The sequence below is a fragment of the Enhydra lutris genome, unplaced genomic scaffold (assembly GCF_002288905.1).
Source record: "Enhydra lutris kenyoni isolate GAN:26980312 unplaced genomic scaffold, ASM228890v2 scaffoldscaffold13, whole genome shotgun sequence".
Lineage (NCBI taxonomy): Eukaryota > Metazoa > Chordata > Mammalia > Carnivora > Mustelidae > Enhydra > Enhydra lutris.
The window spans coordinates 46,178,794-46,198,519 of record NW_019154097.1 but is presented as its reverse complement, the minus strand read 5'-3'; positions in this window follow the sequence as shown (position 1 = coordinate 46,198,519).

The window sequence follows — 19,726 nt, the reverse complement described above, 5'->3', positions numbered from 1 at the left end:
ACTGCTTGTGTGCACGTGTGCTCTCTCTCTCTCTCTCTCTCTCTCTCAGAGAGAGCAGGGGAGGGGCAGAGGGAGGGAGAATCTTAAGCAGGCGCTACACTCAGCGTGGAGCCTAATGCGGGGCTCGATCTCACGACCCTGAGATCATGACCTGAGCCGAAATCAGCAGGCAGATGCTTAACCGACTGAGCCACCCAGGTGCCCCTGCAGTGCTTGGATCTTTGATGTGTGCTGGCTGGATTCGAAGCAGTTGCTGCTACTTCTAAGAAGGTGGGTGCAAAAACAGTCATTCCGGGGGCCGAAACCTGCCGAGGCTGACGAGCACGGGAGAGCTCAAGAAAGACCCTTCCCTTGTTTCACTTCCAGCTCTCCCCCAGCGGGCTCCTACTAGCAGGTGGACCTTAACAGGAAGCCAGCTGCCAGGGAAGCCTGGGAAATGTAGTTTTCCGCGGTCCAGCAACACCCTCACAGAGAATGGAGTGGGTCTGGGGCTGAAAGTAACCAGCACAGTCCACCCTTTGGCTGGCCGTCACCCGTACACTTCTTTCTACTGTACTGGATTTCCATAGGACTGACTCTAAAACCGTGCTTCCCCCTATCAGGGAGTGAGGATCCTTTGTGCACAGACACAATGTTCTCTTCCTAAAAGGGAGGGACAAACAGCACGCTGGAGTCACCATATCGTATCCACCCCTTGGATTCCCCTGGAGTGCCGTGTAACTTAAATCACGAAGTTCCCCATCTTCATCAATACGTTTACATCAGATAATGGAAGGGAGGGGCAGTTAGCTAGCTCATGGACACGCAAGCAACGAAGGAAATATCCAGAGCTGCAGTGGTCCTCACTAACAAAACCGGTTCTGATGTCATCATTGATTTTTTAACACTTAGAATGAGATGCAATTCACACGCAAGTCAACGACTTACAACGTAAAGTTGTTTCTGATGTCTTCACAGAGCTGTGCGACCATAACCACAGTTTGATTTTAGAACATTTTCATCACAGTCTTGATAGTGTCCTTTGATGCACAGAAATGTTAAATATTTTTTTAAAGATTTTATAATTTATTTATTTGACAGAGATCACAAGTAGGCAGAGAGGCAGACAGAGAGAGAGGAGGAAGCAGGCTCCCTGCGGAGCAAAGAGCCCGATGTGGGGCTCGATCCCAGGACCCTGGGATCATGACCTGAGCTGAAGGCAGAGGCTTTAACCCACTGAGCCACTCAGGCACCCCAGAAGTGTTAAATATTGATGAGATGGACGGATGGCTTAAAAGACACAATCAAAACTCACCAAAGAAGAAACAGCAAATGTGACCGCTCATTTATTTACCAAATGAACTGAATTTATAGTTCAGGACGCTCAGAAAAACAAAACTTCAGGCCCAAAGGGGTCATTGGCACATTTAAAGGAGGAAAGGCACCAAAACTACACAAGTTCTTCCAGAAAAGAGAAGGGAGCACTCTTGAATTCATCTTAGGAGCTCAGAATTGCCCTGACACCAAAATCAGATACAGTATAGGAAGAGAACAATTTCACACCAATATCATTCAGGAATAGAAAAAGCAAAAATCTTCAGCAAAGTATCAGCAAATAGAATCGAGAAATGTCTAAAAACAATATACTCCAACTTTATGCTCCCAGCTTTACGCTGGGAATATACTAGCAGTCCAGTATTCAAACAGTGCTTGGAAAAAACGCAGCCAGACACCACTTCACACTCACCAGGATGGCCATAATCTTTTAAAAGAAAGAAAATGAGTGTGGGAGAGGATGTGGAGAAACTGGAACCCATGCTGATGTGAATCTAAAACAACACAGCTAGGGGCACCTGGGTGGCTCAGTGGGTTAAAGCCTCTGCCTTCAGCTCAGGTCATGATCCTGGGGTCCTGGGATCGAGCCCCGCGTCGGGCTCTTCACTCAGTGGGGAGCCTGCTTCCTCCTCTCTTTCTGCCTGCCTCTCTGCCTACTTGTGATCTCGGTCTGTCAAATAAATAAATAAAGCCTTTAAAAAAAAAAAAAAACACAGCTGGGGCTCCTGGGTGGGGCTCAGTCGTTAAGCCTCTACCTTTGGCTCAGGTCATGATCCCAGAGTCCTGGGATCGAGCCCCGCATCAGGCTCCCTGCTCAGCGGGAAGCCTGCTTCTCCCTCTCCCACTCCTCCTGCTTATGTTCCCTCTCTCTTTGTGTCCCTCTCTGTCAAATAAAATCTTTTTAAAAAATAATATAAAATCCTTTTAAAAATAAGCAAAACTTAAAAAGATGCTTCACATCACTAGTCACAGGGATATGCAAATTAAAGCTGTAACACCTGTCAGAATGGCTAGCATCTTTGGAACTGACCACACCAAGCGTCCAGGTCTATATGAAGCAACTGGAACGCTCACATACTGGTAGCAAGAATGCCAGATAATGTGGTCACTCTGTGATCCCCCCCCAAAGTTAAACGCACACGTACCATGTACTTCCCATGCAACACTACAGTCCCATTCCTAGGGATTTACCCTAGAGAAATTAAAAGTCATGTCCACACACTCCCTGTAAGGACACGGACTTTTCTTTCTTTTTTTTTTTTTAAAGATTTTATTTACTTATTTGACAGAGAGAGAGAGTTCACAATTAGGCAGAGAGGCAGGGAGAGAGGTGGGGGGAAGCAGGCTCCCCGCCAAGCAGAGATCCCAATGCGGGGCTCAATCCCAGGACCCTGAGATCATGACCCGAGCCGAAGGCAGAGGCTTAACCCACTGAGCCACCCAGGTCCCCCGAGGACACAGACTTTTCTAAAAGCTCTGTTCATCATTGCCAAAATCTGGTAACAACCCAACTTCCCTTTCACAAGAAAACGGGCAGACTGTCCTGGGTGCGCGCAGGAACAGGGGTATATCTCAAAAGCACTGCGGTGAGTGGAAGAAGCCAGTCTCGAGAGAGCACAGACAGAGCGACTTCTCTTTATACAACTTTCTAGAGAAGACGATAGGGATGGAAATCAACAGGGGCCAGGGATGAAGGTGAAGCAAGGATTTGACTGCCACAGGCAGCAGGAGGAAGTTTTTTGAGGATGATTGAAGGGTTTTGCTTCCTAATTGTGGGGGTGGTTACATGAATCTAGATGTGTTAAAAACACAGAGCTGGGGGCGCCTGGCTGGCTCATTCAGTAGAGCATGTGATTCTTAATCTCAGGGTCTTGAGTTCGAGCCCCACGTTAGGAGTAGTTTACTTAAAAAAAAAAAAAAAAAAAAGAGGGGCGCCTGGGTGGCTCAGTGGGTTAAGCCTCTGCCTTCAGCTCGGGTCGTGATCTCGGGGTCCTGGGATCGAGTTCTGCATTGGACTCTCTGCTCAGCGGGGAGCCTGCTTCCTCCGTCTCTCTGCCTGCCTCTCTGCCTACTTGTGATCTCATGTGCTCTGTCAAATAAATAAATTAAAAAAAAAAAAAAAGAAAGAAACTACAGGGGCGCCTGGGTGGCTCGGTGGGTTAAGCCTCTGCCTTCGGCTCAAGTCATGATCCCAGGGTCCTGGGATCAAGCCCCACACCGAGCATCTCTGCTAAGTGGAAAGCCTCCTTCTCCCTCTCTGCCTGCCTCTCTGCCTACTTGTGATCTCTCTCTCTGTCAAATAAATAAAATCTTTAAAAAAAAACAAAAACTACATTGAGCTGTAAGCAGAAAAAGAAATCAATTTTACTCTACGTAAAGTTTTTAAATAATGGTTTTTAAAAATCTAACCAGAGCAGATGGCAAGTCAGGAGAAAATATCTGCAACATACAGAAAATATTTGCAAACAGTGTGACAAAGAATTCTATAATATATAAAGCGTTCCTACCAAAAAAGATAGAGACTGTCAGGTTGGATTTTTTTTTTTTATTTATATGCTGTTCACAAGACACAAACTTGAAATATGATGATACAGTAGGTTAAAAGTAAAAGGATGGAAAAAAAATATACCATCCAAACAATTTTTTTAAGCTGGCTTGGCTATATTTAGATTGAATTCCTTCGATTAATATCAAAGTAGTCTAGGGGCGCCTGGGTGGCTCAGTGGGTTAAGCCTCTGCCTTCGGCTCGGGTCATGATCTCAGGGTCCTGGGATCGAGCCCCGCATCGGGCTCTCTGCTCAGCGGGGAGCCTGCTTCTCCCTCTGCCTCTGTGATCTCTCTTCCTCTCAGTCTCTCTCAAATAAATAAAATTGTTAAAAAATACATATATATATATCAAAGTAGTCTAAAGAACTGTGAAAAAAAAAAAAACCTGAAAACGATTAAGGATAAAGAGCATTTGCATAGTAATAAAACAGCCAACTAACCACCAGGTTATAACCCTCTAATCGTGTGCGCCCCTACCGGCGCCTGGGAGGCACAGTCGGTTAAGCAACCGACTCCTGGTTTTGGCTCAAGTTGTGACCTCAGGGTCGTGAGATCGAGCCCCACAACCAGCTCCGCACCCCAACACGGGCACTGGGCTCTGCTTCCCCACATCAGGCTCCACACTGAGCGCGGAGTCTGCTTACGGCTTCTCTCTCCCTCTCCCTCTGCGCCCCCCTTTCACATAAATAAATCTTAGGAAAAAAAAAATGTGTATACACCTAAACACGTTGTTTTGAAATACATGAAGTGAAAACTAGAACTGAAAGGAAAAATCGACATCACATCCACTTTCCAGCCGTGTAAAGCAGAAACTTTGAATGGGTCCTGCCACCTAGTCAAGGCCTCAGCCGACTGGGGCCCCGGCCAGTCTCATGACTGCAAACTCAGGAGAGACCTAGAGCCGGAACTATCTAGATAAGCCACCCTCGAATTCCAGGCCCTGACAAACTGGAAGAGAGAAATGTTTATTATTATTTTGAGCCACTAAACTCTAGAGTCATTTGTTACACAGCCACAGAGAGCTGACAGAGCCAGCACAAAACCTGTCTGGTTCTTTGGCTGGGACTTGAGCTGAGAACTTAAAGCCCCAAGCAAATCCTTTTCTTCCTGGTTTTCCTTACCCATTTGTTTCCACAGCACGTTGGGTTATCTAACTGGGTTATCTAATTTATTGGGTAATTAGATTATCTCGTCTCTTGCCCGTCTCTCTCCTCCAGCAGATACCAGAATCCCATTTAAATTGGCAAGATGCTCTGAGTTCAAGGTCGAAAATCTAACCAAGTCCATTTCACAATCCCACCTGGGAAGGTCCGTTTCTCTTTCCTGCGGGCTTCCTTCTGACAATGGGAAGCACCAAAGGGACCCTGGAAAAAGGACCAAGAGGAGAAAGGACTTCCTTCCGGTCTTCCAGGGTTGTCTGTGTTTCTTCAATAACGGCAACCACTTGGCTTCTGCCCCCAACCACGTGCAGGATGCGCAGCCCAAGCTGCCCAGGGCTCTCTCTTCAGTGGTCCAGCACCAGCTGCAGGACCCACCACCTCCACCGTAGTCTGGGTATCCATCAAGGGCATCCTTTCGTAGGGTCCTGAACACCACTCAGAGCTCTTAGCCCTGGTAAATTACAAGTTTTGGTTTCCCTTATTGTCACTGGCCCCTGATGGCTACAGTACTGGGTACCAGGAGAGGGGGCTGGAGTATTTGCTGGATACATTAATGAATAATATTTTATTCAAATACATTATTTGTGTAATTGAGGGGCACCTGGGTGGCTCAGTGGTTTAAGCCTCTGCCTTCGGCTCAGATCATGATCCCGGGGTCCTGGGATGGAGCCCCGCATCGGGCTCTCTGCTCGACAGGGAGCCTGCTTCCCACCCTCCCCCTCTCTGCCTACTTGTGATCTCTCTCTCTGTGTCAAATAAGTAAATAAAATCTTTTTAAAAAATAAATAATAATGTGTAATTGAACTTGCAAGATTTGGAGGACCCTCAGCTGCCATCTTGCGTTCAGGCTGGAGAGCTGAATTACTCATTCAGTAATTACATCATTCAACATTCACTCTCTGCCTTCCTTAACCTCTTGGCCACTCCATCAAACAATCCATCAACCCCCCTTTGCTTCCACTTCTTAGGACTGTACATGGAAATGAGGCTCAGACTTCACCGCCCTCTGTGTGAGTAAGAAATTCAACAGATTTGGAGTTTTATTAAATTTTTGCAGGTAAGGCAAGGAAAAAAGTGCCAATGACCCTTTCCTGACTGAAAAAAAGAATCTTATTTCTATTTCTTAAATACACCAAAAGTATACAGGCATGAAATTAACCATCATTACAAGGGCAACAAGTTATTAAATAACTAGAACGCCGGCTTTTGGGGGTTACTGAATAGAGTGCACAGAATACAGCAAAAAACCCTGAAGTCTGCTTGTCTTATAAGACTCATCTGAGGGTGCGCCTGGGTGGCTCAGTGGGTTAAGCCTCTGCCTTCGGCTCAGGTCATGATCCCAGGGTCCTGGGATCGAGCCCCGCATTGGGCTCTCTGCTCGGCGGGGAGCCTGCTTCCTCCTCTCTCTCTGCCTGCCTCTCTACCTACTTGTGATCTCTATCTGTCAAATAAAGAAATTTTAAAAAATCTTTAAAAAAAAAAAAAGACTCATTTGAGGGGTGCCTGGGCGGCTCAGTCGTTAAGCATCTGCCTTGGGCTCAGGTCATGATCCCAGCAACCTGGGATGGAGCCCCGCATCGGGCGCCCAAATCTGCAGGAAGCCGGCTTCTCCCTCTCCCCCTCCCTCTGCTTGTGTTCCCTCTCTCGCTGTATCTGTCAAATAAATAAATAAAATCTTTAAAAAAAAAAAGATTCAAATAAATAAATAAAATCTTAAAAAAAAAAGACTCATTCGAAAAAATTATACAGAATCATACATTCGCGTACTCTCACGGCCAGGCAGTAGTGCAGAAATGATACTTCTGTGAATGCTCTCAATTTACCACTCTATCAGAAACCACTTCATAATACTCAGTGTCTGCATTTGTGCAGCTGAAAGACAATGGCACATATTTTATACTAAGATTTTGTTTTAGGATTTTTTATTTTGAAGATTCGATTCAAGAGATAGAGAGAGAATGAGCAGGGTGGGAAGCAGGCTCCCTGCTCAGCAGGGAGCCCAATGCGGGGCTTGATCCTGGGAACTCCACAACCATGACCTGAGCCGAAGCCAGTCACTTAACCAACTAAGCCACCCAGGAGCCCCGAAGTCTTTTTTTTTTTTTAATAATTTATTTATTTGAGAGAGAGAGACAGAAATAGAGAGCACAAGCAGGGGAGGGGCAGAGGGAGAAGGAGAAGCAGATCCCTCACTGAGTGCAGAGCCCAACGTGGGGCTCGATTCCAGGACCCTGATATCATGACCTGAGCCAAAGCCAGACTAAGCCACTCAGGTGCCCCCGAAGACAATCTTTTAAATGGACAAAACTCGGGGCGCCTGGGTGGCTCAGTGGGTTAAAGCCTCTGCCTGCAGCTCAGGTCATGGTCCCAGGGTCCTAGGATCAAGCCCTGCATCAGGCTCTCTGCTCAGCGGGGAGCCTGCTTCCCCCCTCCACCCCCTCCCCCGTCTGCCTCTCTGCCTGCTTGTGATCTCTCTCTGTCAAATAAATAAATAAAATCTTAAAAAAAAAAAAAGAAGGCGTCGTGGCCACGATTACTTCAAAACGCCACTGCGTTCAGATAATCTGACATATCATGCTTTAGCGATTACGGAAGTGTGATTTTTGACACACGGCGATTTTGTAAAAGTTAGGCAAATCTAAAATGCTAAAAGATGGGAACAACTGTTCCTCTGTGGAAGCTTAGAGTGCAGCGAAGTGTAAGTAATGGTTTTCAAGGAACATAATCAGCCTGTGATACAGCATTCTACGTCGGAGAGACTTTTTGGAAGCACAAATCTAAAGAGGGCAATTCCTTCTCCAAATGACAAAATTTTGCCAAATGCATACGATCCTTGTTTTCGGTTCTTTGTAATACAGTAAAACTAGGTTGCAATTGTTGGAATCCTGTATCACTTCAGTGATCGTTTCGACTACAAAAACAACCGTTTAAGTGTAAAATCAAATCAGTCTTTCCAGCAGTTTATCGCAGAGCCGGTTGTTTTATACAAATTACTATGGTTTTTAAATGTATGCAATTTCCTTCTTTCAGATTTCATTACACCTTGTTAACTGCTGAGCTTACAGAGCCCGGCAGTTCCGTAGCTATAAAATGTGCTGATTCCTGCCCAGGTTGGCCCAAACCACTCATAAAAGGCTTTAAACTGGGGTGCCTGGGTGGCTCAGTGGGTTAAGCTTCTGCCTTCGGCTCAGGTCATGATCCCAGGGTCCTGGGATCGAGCCCCGCATCGGGCTCTCTGCTCAGCGAGAAGCCTACTTCCTCCTCTCTCTCTCTGTCTGCCTCTCTGCCTACTTATGATCTCGCTCTCTGTCAAGTAAATAAATAAAATCTTTAAAAAAAAAAAAAAGGCTTTAAACTTTTACTTTAAGAACCTCAAACTTGCCAATAACAAATTAACTTTTTCAAATCTTGGTAAGACTTCCATAAATAGGGGAACCCTCAAAATACAGATGATCACGTATGTAATTTTTTTTTTTGAACCAACATAATCTATTCCAATTCAGATACCATTGGCTTGGGCGCCTGGGTGGCTCAGTGGGTTAAGCCACTGTCTTTAGCTCAGGTCATGATCCTGGAGTCCCGGGATCGAGTCCCGCTTTGGGCTCCCTGGTCAGCAAGGACTCCGGGTCTCCCTCTGACCTTCTCCCCTCTCATGCTTTCTCTCTCTCTCTCATTCTCTCTCTCACATAAATAAATAAAATCTTTTTAAAAAAACTATATTTATTAAAGTTTTTCAGTACTCTATCAGGTTAAAGCAGTTCCCTTCTATTTATTATTTCCTGGGAGTTCATAGCATGAATAGATTTCAAAAAGTGTGGGACATTTTCTTGTTTCATGTATTGAGGTGCTCAGGTGGTGTTTCTTTTTTAAAAGTTTAGTTTTGGGGCGCCTGGGTGGCTCCATGGGTTAAAGCCTCTGCCTTCAGCTCAGGTCATGATCCCAGGGTCCTGGGATCGAGCCCCGCATCGGGTCTCTGCTCAGCAGGGAGCCTGCTTCCTCCTCTCTCTCTGCCTGTCTCTCTGCCTACTTGTGATCTCTGTCTGTCAAATAAATAAATTAAATATTTTTAAAAATTTTAGTTTTTAATTTTATGTGTAAGCAATCCCTACCCCTAACGTGGGGCTCCAACTCAGTACCCCGAGACCAGGAGTGACTTGCTCCACCCACTGAGCCAGCCAGGGCCCCCTGGTGTTTTTTTTTTAACTGACGATGTGATGAATTAGATTAGTATTTTTTCAATGTTAAAAGCCTTGCATTCTTTAAAAAAAAAAAAAAAACTTGCATTCTTGGAACAGCCTAGTTTTGCTCTAACGTACTCATTGTTATGCATGCAGTTGGATTCTGTTGGTGGAGATTTTTTTTACTATGCCCATAATTCAGAAGAAGATGGTCCTCTGCCTTTGTCCTGTGGTCTTTGCTTTGTTTTGCATTGAGCTTATACTGACCTCATAGAATCCGTGTGTACAGTTCCTTTTCCTTTTATCTTTCTATTTTCTGGAAGCATTTGTATTACACTTCTGTGTAATACCTCCAACGTTTAACAGAAGTCATCCCTAAAGCTGTTGTGTTGTCATTTTCGGAACACTTAAAATACCGTTCGAGAACAAGGCAGTGAACTAGAAACAATTCCTCCCTTTAAAGTGTATTTTCGGGGCGCCTGGGTGGCTCAGTGGGTTAAAGCCTCTGCCTTTGGCTCAGGTTGTGATCTCAGGGTCCTCGGATTGAGCCCCACATCGGGCTCTCTGCTCAGCAGGGAGCCTGCTTCTCCCCCTCTCTCTGCCCGCCTCTCTGCCTACTCGTGATCTCTCTCTCTGTCAAATAAATAAATAAAATCTTAAAAAAAAAAAGTGTATTTTCATCTCCCACTGAATAGCACAGATAGAGGGGGGCTGGCATGGGGAACCTGGGTGGCTCAGTCAGTTAAGCACCTGACTCGGTTTCAGCTCAGGTCATGATCCCCAGGTTCTAGGATTAAGCCCGCATGGGGCTCCGTGCTCAGTGTAGAGCCTGCTTCAAATTCTCCCTCCTTCTCCTTCTCCCTATGCCCCTCCCCCTGCTCACACACACACACTCTCTCTGTGTCAAAATAAATAAATAAAAATCTAAAAGAAAAAAAAACGGGGGGGGGAGGAAAGGAAGGGACCACCAATGGGCAGAGTCAACAGCTCTAGTGGAATGAGCCCAGAGGACCACAGCCCAGTAAAGGAGGAACCCTTAACCCGGATTCCGCACAGGAAATAACCTAAAAGAAATCTAAAACGAGTATAGATGAATGAGGGAGGTGGTCCTACAGAGAGAGCGGCAAAGACGGAGACAGGAGAGAACAGGACTCATCCTCCGAAGCAGGGATCGTTCTGTCCAGTGGGAAGAGAGGAGACGAGACAGACGTCTGCATCCTAAGAAACTTGGCGCCGAGCCTGGATATGGAACCGAGCGTGCCGGGAGCCACGAGGGGCCCTGAACCGAAGGGTTTTAAGCAGGACGATGACATGAGCAAATGTGCCAGTTACTAAAACCACTCTGCCTACGAAGTGGGGAATGTGTTGGAAGCTGGCAAAGAGTGAAATTTCAGGCAGGGAGATCAGGTAGGAGACTCTGATAATAATCCATGAGAACCGCCGTGGTGACCTAAGCCAAGACGGCAGGAGGCAGCAGGATAAAGAGAAATGTATCCTACCTTCTTTTAACTTGTCGTTGCTGCATTAACCTAGTCAAATATAACATATAATTTATCATTAAAGGTGCATCCTGAGTTAAAAGAAAACACACATGGGGCGCCTGGCTGGCTCAGTGAGAAGAGCACGCGGACTCTTGATCTTGGGGTAGTGAGTTCGAGCCCCACATTGGGTGTAAAGATTACTAAAGAAAAACATAAACTTAAAGACAAAAAAAATGCAATGAAATACTAAATAAATAAATAACATCTTTTTTTTTTAAGATTTTATTTATTTATTTGACAGAGAGAAATCACAAGTAGGCAGAGAAGCAGGCAGAGAGGGAGGAGGAAGCAGGCTCCCTGCTGAGCAGAAAGCCCGATGTGGGGCTCGAACCCAGGACCTGGGATCATGACCTGAGCCGAAGGCAGCGGCTTAACCCACTGAGCCACCCAGGCGCCCCTAAATAACATCTTTTAAAAAAAAATAAAACTCTTAGGGTATCTGGGTGGCTCAGTCAATTAAGCGTCTGTCTTGCAGTTCTGAAAAACCAAAATCAGTATCTTTTTTTTTTATATTCTCTGCGTGATGAGTGACACTCCTACTTCCTTTCATTCTTTAAACACGTGTTCCTTTAGTTCTTTAAACATAGTTGTAAGGCCGACTTAAAATCTTTGTCTACGAAGTCCAGCATCTGGGCTCTCTCCGACGGTTCCTGGCTTTTCTCCTGGGTTCGGGCTACTCTCCTGTTTCTCTGCGTGTCCCGCACACCAGAGTCCGCGTATCAGCCCTGCCGTGTGTTAGCTGTGTGACCTAGAGCAAGTTACTTTACCTCTCTGAGCCTCGTTTTTCCCAAATGCTAGCTAGAATGTCCTCTGTGGGACAGATTCAATGAGATCTGTCTCGGGGCGCCTGGGTGGCTCAGTCGGTTGAGCGTGTGACTCTGGATTATATGCTGGAACCTTCCGTATTCCCCTGTGGCTATCTTGTGCCCTAGATCTCCTTCTCAAAATTGCGGCAAGTCGCTCGCTTGCCCCAAACAGCGCTGAAGCCTTAGGCGGCCATGACATTGGCCCTCCCCCATTTGCTTGCTGCTAATTGATATTATTTTCAACACTGCCTCTCGCCATGAGTTGTTTCTGCAGAGCTCCAAATCAGGTCAGCCCCTCCAGCGGAAGTGAGGCTGCCAGTTTTCATGGCCACCATGTCCTGGCCTTTGGGGGCGGGGGGTGAGAAACGGGAGTCACCTGGAGTTAAAAAGTCACAGATGCCACCGTTATTAGTGAGACTCTCGAGTTTTTGTCAAATAAATGCCTTCCAAATTGCTGTCTGCCTTTGTTAACTTCCAGGGTCCCGAAATGATTGTTTTTTATAATTTTGCCAGTTTTTCCCATTGCTTTTTTGAGCCAAGACCTTCACCAGGGTCTTGCCTGGGTCACTTGCCCTCCTTGTCCCTCATTCCTTTCTTATGATACTCCAAACAGAAGTTTCTTCTTCCTCAAGTACACAGTTAATTCTTTCAGAAAGGATCTGTGGGAGAGAAAATCTTTTTTTATACATTTTATTCTTCTGCATATTTCTACTGCAGAAATCTACACGCACCATCTTTCACCGTGTTCAGGATTCACAGTGTCTCCTCGTTTCTCGAGAAATCAGGACCCAACAGTTGCAGAAAAGTCTTTCGTCATCCAATCTTCAGATGTTACCTCTGTCTCGTTCTGCAAATCATACTCTTTCTGGAAATTCTATTAGACGCTGAACATTCTGATCCCGTTGTCTGCGTCTCCTAACGTCTTTTTCATATTTCTTTCATCATTTCAGCTCTCTACAGTCCTTGAAATCTTCTCACAGCTCACCCATCCTCTCTTCTGCAGGATGTGATCTGTGATCTGCTTCAACGACTACACTTTTCATTGTTAGAAACTCTGGTTCTTTGTCAAATCGGGGGGCGTTTATGGTGTTTGTTTTCTTAGGGTTTGGGTTTCCTATTTGATGTCTCTAATCATAATCAACATATTGAATTTTATGCTCCCTTTCCTGTTGTTGTATAATCTCAAGATAGGGGCAGGGGGGGGGGCTCTGATTGCCCTAATTGTTGTTCCTCTGAGTCTCACATGTGGAAAATTATCCCCTCAACGCTCTGACATTTCTTTTTTTAAATTTTTTATTTAAAGTCAATTAATTAACATATAGTGTATCATTCGTTTTGGAGGTAGAGGTCAGTGACTCAAGACCTCCTCAGGGCCCATCCCTCCACCCACCTCCCCTTACACAACCCTCGGTTTGTTTTCTAGAGCTAAGAGTCTCTTAAAATTTTCTCCCTCTCTGATTTTGTATTTTTTTAAATTTTTTTAAAGATTTTACTTATTTATTTGAAAGGCAGAGATTGCAAGTAGGCAGAGAGGCAGGCAGAGAGAGAGGAGGAAGCAGGCTCCCTGCGAGCAGAGAGCCCGATGTGGGGCTCGATCCCAGGACCCTGAGATCACGACCTGAGCCGAAGGCAGAGGCTTAACCCACTAAGCCACCCGGGTGGCCCTGATTTCGTATTATTTTGACGCTCAACCAACTGAACCACCCAGGAGCCCCTACAATTTCCATTTTAAGTGGGTCCAGGCTGCCATAGCAAAAAAAAAAAAAAAAAAAAAAAAAACCATACTTATGGACATGTGTGTTTATGTATGTGATGCATGTATCTATCTCTACACACACACACACACACACACAAATGGGCATCCTGTATTTTTTTCCTAGCAACCCTAGTGCAGGGTCTCCTCTCGGGGCTCTCCTGGTTATAGACCTTCACAGACACCTAAGGCAATTATCAAAATTATCAACCCACTGGCTTTCGTCTACCGTGTTTAGTCCCCTCTTTGTTCCTAGACTCCTGGGATTTCTCTGTCCTGGGAGCTCAGCTGTGCATTTAAAATAAAATTTTCAAAATTTCATGAAACCTTTCAAAGAGTTTCACTAGCGGAGTTCTCTGGTTATCTGAGCCTGCCAAATCAAGAGACATATGGGGAGGATTTTCGGGAGAACAAGCTTCGTAGCCCCTCTTGGCCTGCCAAAATTCTGATACAGCCTGCTAGGGAATATGCCAAAATCTGGGGGGAGCTGGAGCCAGAAATAGGGTGGAGGTGGGGATCGTTCCTGTGTAATTTGAAAGCAACACACAAGATTCTGGATTCAATTCTCAGCGTCTTAGATCTTTGTATCCCCAACGCCCAGTGCAGTTTACTGGCCCACAGGAGATACTGGATGAGTGTGTGTTGAATGAATGAATGCCCGACACTTGGGACGACACCTTGCGGCCAGCATAAGGCCCATGGTGCAGGTCTGATCTGATACACCATCAAACCAGGTAGTACCTGACTGCCCAGCACATAGTAACTGCTAAGTAAAAGGCCATTTTCCCTTCCCCTAAAACAGGAAGAAGCGGCTCCCCACAGCCCCATGGGCTGGTCAGGCTCAGGCCAGACGAATCCCAGGGTGTGGACAGCCTGCATTCCAGCCTCGGTCCCCGGCTCTGACCATCTTGACAGAGCTCAAGTGGCAATCGTGTGGGTTGGCCTAGATTCCATTCTGTGGATTTGGACCAGCAAGTGCCTGATGAATGGGTCAGTCTGCCTGGAGGACAGGAGGCCCAGGCCGTGCCCCAGGGACCTCTATTAGGCCCCACCTGTTTATCTGTTGAGGGTGTGGCACAGATTGAGAAGGATTAGGAACACCTTGAATGACTGTCAGAAGGCCATGGCCTCTTCTGCGCCTTAAAGGCCTGGCTGTCCTTCTCCACGCCCTCCCGCCTCCCCCATCCTGTCCCTAGCTGCTCAGACTCTTTCCGGATCCTCATACTCTCCCTGAAGGCTCCTCCTCTGGGAGGGCCGCCCTCCCCAGGGCCTCAGGCTCACTCTCCAGGTCTCCTGCCAGGACACCACTTCCCCTTCCTGACCTCCTCCTGTGATTCCGCCTCCGGAGTATCCTCCCCTCCCATCCGTGGCCCACGCAGACACGCAGACACGTGGACTCCACCCTCCCCTTCCCGAATCTGCTTAGTCACCAAGTCTCCTTCCTGGCTGGAGGCCGCCTCGGGATGCCTCTGCTGTCAGGCCTCCCCATCACCACTTGAGGTCGGCCCCAGCACCCCCCTCCCCTGGACTGTCACACCTCCTCACTCCCCCAGGGATGGTGGCCCCAGAACCTGACCACGGTTTCAATCTGGCTTTGTCTGCTTCCAATAGGGTTTTGCTTTTATTTATTTTTTTTTTTAAGATTTTATTCATTTATTTGACACAGAGAGATCACAGAGAGGCAGGCAGAGAGAGGGGGTGAAGCAGGCTCCCCGCTGAGCAGAGAGCCCGATGCGGGGCTCAATCCCAGGACCCTGAGATCATGACCTGGGCTGAAGGCAGAGGCTTAACCCACTGAGCCACCCAAGTGCCCCTTGTTTCTGCTTTTAAATGAGCCGCTACAAACTAGACGATTCTCATGCAAAGAAAGAATCCCAGATGCTCTCGAGAAGTTCTCTGGACCCACGTGCATTTTGCCCCCTTGGAGGGACGATCGGCGCTCCCCAAGGGGCAGCTGTTCCCTACAAAGGGGACTCCTATCTCCCCTGATGGTCCCAGACCCCACCCAGGCTTCTTGGCCCCTCAAGGCACTTGAGACCAAGGCTCCCTTCTCCAGCCCATCAACAGCCTCACTGCTTCCACTGACATGCCCGGCCGTGCCACGGCTTCCAGGCCTGCAGACAAAATCAGCCTCCTTAACCTGGCACTCAAGGCCCGTCCTCATTCCACCCAGGCCCCCTCTCTGGCCTCACCCCAGTACTTCTGAAAGCTTCCAGATCCCAGAAATCCCAAGCCCTCCCCGTTGTCCCCGAGCCATTTTGATTATCAACTGGGCTTTTGGTTCTCCTTAGTTTACAAACGACTGTACGCCACAGGGAATACACTCAGGGTACTGGAACGCTGTCTCGGGCTCCCTGCTCAGTGGGGAGCCCGCCGCTCCTCCTGCTGTGCTCTCCGTCCAATAAATAAATAAACTCTTCACACACACACAAAAAAACAAAAAACCATAACTCTGGGGCACCTGGCTGGCTCAGTCTGTAGAGCATGTGACTCTTGATCATGGGGTTGTGAGTTTAAGCCCCATGTTGGGTGTGGAGATTACTTAAAAAAAAATAAAATAAAAATCTTGGGGCACCTGGGTGACTCCGTGGGTTAAAGCCTCTGCCTGGGCGCCTGGGTTGCTCAATAGTTAAGCATCTGCCTTCAGTTCAGGTCATGATCCCAGGGTCCTGAGATGGAGCCCCGCATCGGGCTCTCTGCTCAGCCAGGGAGCGTGCTCCCCCCACCCCACCCCGCCTGCCTCTCTGCCTACTTGTGGTCTCTATCTGTTAAATAAATAAATAAAATCTTTAAAAAAGCAAAACTACAATCCCATTATCAGACTAGAGAGAATTAACAATTAACGGTAACTCCCAGTATTATCTGGTATCTAGTCCCTAGTTAAAGTTTCCCCAGTTGTCTCAGAAAAGTATTTTATGGCTGTTTTGTCTTGTTGGTCACATAAGGAACCAGTCAAAGCTCTGGGGCTACTTTGCCTGCTGGGTCTTTCCATTCTCTGTTACTCTGAAACATGGCCCCCACCAATCCTTTTCTCCCTTTTTCTAAAGATTTTATTTATTTGTCAGACAGAGAGAGAGGGAGAGCACAAGCAGGGGGAAGAGCAGGCTCTCCACTGGGCAAGAAGCCCGATGCGGGGCTCCATCCCAGGACCCTGGGATCATGACCTGAACTGAAGGCAGATGCTTAACTACTGAGCAACCCAGGCGCCCCCCCCCCCCAGTATTCTTGATTCCTATTCCATCTCTGTTGGAATACCTCCAGTGACAGGGATCTCACTACCTCACATGGCAGCACCTCCACTGTCAGATAGCTGTGGTCACTGTCCGGTCGTTAAGACCCTCTTGTATCTTTCGGCTATTACCCAAGTCCGGTCCTCTCAGCATACCCCTCTCTGCAGCCAGGGGAGCTTCCCCTCTCCTGGCTGAAAGTCCCCAGGTCTTGCTCCTTTTACATAGAGGACGAGGTCTCCAGACCTCTCACCGCACTGGGAATGAGCAGCATTTTATTTCTCTACCTCTAACACTGGCACTGCTCACGGCTGATATAGCTCTCTGCCCAGAAGCACGCACTTGCCTTGACTTGGCCTTCATTTAGTCCAGCTTTTGTGGTTTCTAGCGATGGAAACCAACTCAGACTGGCCTCAGAAAAACGGAGCAAAGCACAAATCAAATCCAGTGGCTCACCAAGCCGTTCCCGCAGAGCAACCCCAGCAAGGGAGGGTTTGCCTCCCTGCAAACGGGAATCAGTCACAAGGAATGCTACTGATTGACCTGCTGGCTCGCATGCACACCATTCGGACGGATCGCTGTCCCCAGGTAGCTGGGTACCATGCCTGCCCAGGTGTGGATCCTATGTCCTCGCTGACGGGGGATGGATGGGCACGGGCATGAGAAACCACAATGCTGGCAGAGCAGCGCCCGTGGACATCTGCTGACCTTACCTTAACAACAGGTGGCATTTGCCTTCCCCCCTCGCAGAACGACTCTCCAGGTGCACACAAATTCCACATCAGCTCAGTCTAGAGCCACGCGTCGTGCAATGCTACCAGGTTTTTAGAAAATTCATTTCTTCAGCACACATGAGAGGCCACCCATTGCCTGCGCTCTGGAGGGTGGATGGGATAGAAATGAACCCCATGGGGCCCTTAGTCTGGACAACCCACAGCACAGTCAGGGAGGCGGACATGCCGAGAGACCGTGATGATTTGGAATCAGGGCTGTGAGGGGGCTCCCTAGAGGAGGCAGCATATGCACACAGCATAGAAAAGGGGTAGGTGGGTATCTGGTGGGCACGTGGGAGCAACAGGGACAGAGAGGGAGGAGCATTCTGGGAAGGGGGAACAGCACAGGCAAAGGTACAGAGGTGAGCAAGGACTTGGGAGTGTCCAGCACCAGAGGAGGACTTAGTATGGGGGACAGGCTGGGGATGGGGCTGCTCGGGAAGGCAGGACCCTATGGCGATTTCCAACCAGCATGGTGACACCTGTGGCCCCAGGATCGCCAAGCTCCCTCGCTTCTACAACACAACTGGCCATCCAGCACCTGGGCCAGGGGACTCAGGAAGCCCAGTGTCTCCCCCCGCCAAGGGCTGCTGAGGTCTCCGGGGAGGGCTTCCACTTAGTAAGAATCGCACCTCAGATAAACCTCTTTGGCGGCGACAAGGTCACTACACCGAGATCCAGGGAGGGGCTCCACCCTGACCTCGTCCCTCATCACCCCTCACCTGACTTGCTGCTTCAGTCACTGTCCCCGTGGAACCTCACCATTGTCCCATACCCCTCAGGACCCTGCCCTTTAATGGCCTGCCACCTCTCCCTTCCCTCTGGCCTCCACTCTGTGCTAGAAAAACAAATTTAGGATAAAAACCACGTTTGGCGGTGCTCCGAGTGGGGCAGCTTTTGCACGAGCCTGCCCAATTCTGCATGTACCACCCCTCCGCTTGCTCTTCTCTGAGCCAGTCCCAAGAGGAACAAAAGCAAAATTCACCCCCATGCCCCTGGATATGGAAACGGTCCGCCTTTCAAGTAATTGTCCAACACCTACTTGCTGAGGAGCGGACGGTGTTCCCTGCACGGCCTTTTCCACTCGGTTCTCCATTGGGTCAACGCTGCACGGCTGTTGGAGGGACTGGCGAGAATATCAGTGTCCTTCCCTGGCCTGGCGCCCAGAAACGTGCTGCCCTCGAATCGAAATCTTCTTTGATCGGACAGTCAGAATATTCTTGGGAAGGCGAAGTTGGCACTTGATTTCCAAGCTGAGGGCTTCTGCGGGGCTCCCCCTCTCCCACCTGCCTCCCCTGGGTCCTTGCCTTCCCCAGGGAGCTGGGTCTCCCTGACACCTTGCTAAGGGAGTCGCATTTCCAAAGGTAGGCCAGAGGAGGTGGGAGCATCCCAGCCGGAAACACCTGCACTGAGCCATGTCACTTCCGTGCAGGGAGGTGATAGGAACGGAGGCTACTGTCTGTGATGCCCGGGGACCAGGCTCCAGCTCCCACCTTGTGCCTTTGATTTCGAAGCTTGGGGCGGGAGGGTTTTACAGTAGTACTGTGGTCCATTCTTCTGTTAGGGGCTCACAGACCCCTGCGCCCAGAGAGCCTGCAGAGAATGGACAAGGTCAGCCCCGGCCTCCAGGCACTCGCTGTCCATCGACGGGTCAAAAGAAATCCCGAGGGGCGCCTGGGTGGCTCAGTGGGTTAAAGCCTCTGCCTTCGGCTCAGGTCACGATCCCAGGGTCCTGGGATCGAGCCCCTCATCGGGCTCTCTGCTCAGCGGGGAGCCTGCTTCCCCCTCTCTCTGCCTGCCTCTCTGCCTACTTGTGGTCTCTCTCTATCAAATAAATAAATAAAATCTTAAAAAAAAAAAAAAAAAAGGCAAAAGAAATCCTGAGGTCCTTCTTGAAGGAAGGGTGTTCCTGGCGTTGAGGGACAGCAGTTGCCCTGGCGAAGGGGAAGTGGGCGGCCTGGAACCCAGGGTGTGGGGGAGACGAACCTCGCTGTCTACTCAGGGATGACGTGTGAATTTTGTCCATTGTGCACATAAAATGTCCTTCCATGAATGTTTTATGTACTTGAACATGTACAGATCTACACACACACTTACCTATCAGAAGAGTATGAGTGTCAGGAGAGTTTGGGGAGTACAGAAATTTGAGATCAGTTTTGAAAGAGAATGGGGGACGCCTGGGTGGCTCAGTCAGTTGAGCATCTGCCTTCAGCTCAGGTCATGATCCCAGGGTCCTGGGATGGAGCCCCACATCAGGCTCCCTGCTCAGCGGCAAGCCTGCTTCTTCCTGTCCCTCTGCTGCTCCCCCTCCTTGTGCTCTCTCTCAAAAAAATGAATCTTAAAAAAAATAAGAATGAGGGCACCTGGGTGGCTCAGTGGGTTGGGCCGCTGCCTTCAGCTCGGGTCATGATCCCAGTGTCCTGGGAT